Here is a 488-nt window from a genome sequence, read left to right on the forward strand (position 1 = left end):
AGGGTGGATGCGGGCCATGCGCCCACGTCTGCGTTTAGGCTCTGATGATGATGATGATAATAGATATATATATATATATATAGCACGATATATATATATATATATATATTGGCGGATATATATACATAATATTTAATATATCATTATATATTTATTCATATATGTGGTATGATATATATATATAATATATATATAATATTATTATAGTATATATATAATAGATATGTATATATATATGTATAATAATATATATCTATATATATATATATATATGATATATATATATATATATATATATATATATATATATATTTGAACATATGAAGTTTGTAATCTGTTCCTCCGTATCTTTAATTTTAGCTGTGTATCTACTTATCTATCTTACTTGTCCAAATTTTAATACAAATCTAAGTGCTTATAAATCTATCTAATTCTATTTATATCCGCCTCTGTACTCTATATTCTGTTTCATCTATCATATCTGTATC

This window comes from Penaeus monodon, chromosome 18 (genome assembly GCF_015228065.2).
Source record: "Penaeus monodon isolate SGIC_2016 chromosome 18, NSTDA_Pmon_1, whole genome shotgun sequence".
NCBI lineage: Eukaryota > Metazoa > Arthropoda > Malacostraca > Decapoda > Penaeidae > Penaeus > Penaeus monodon.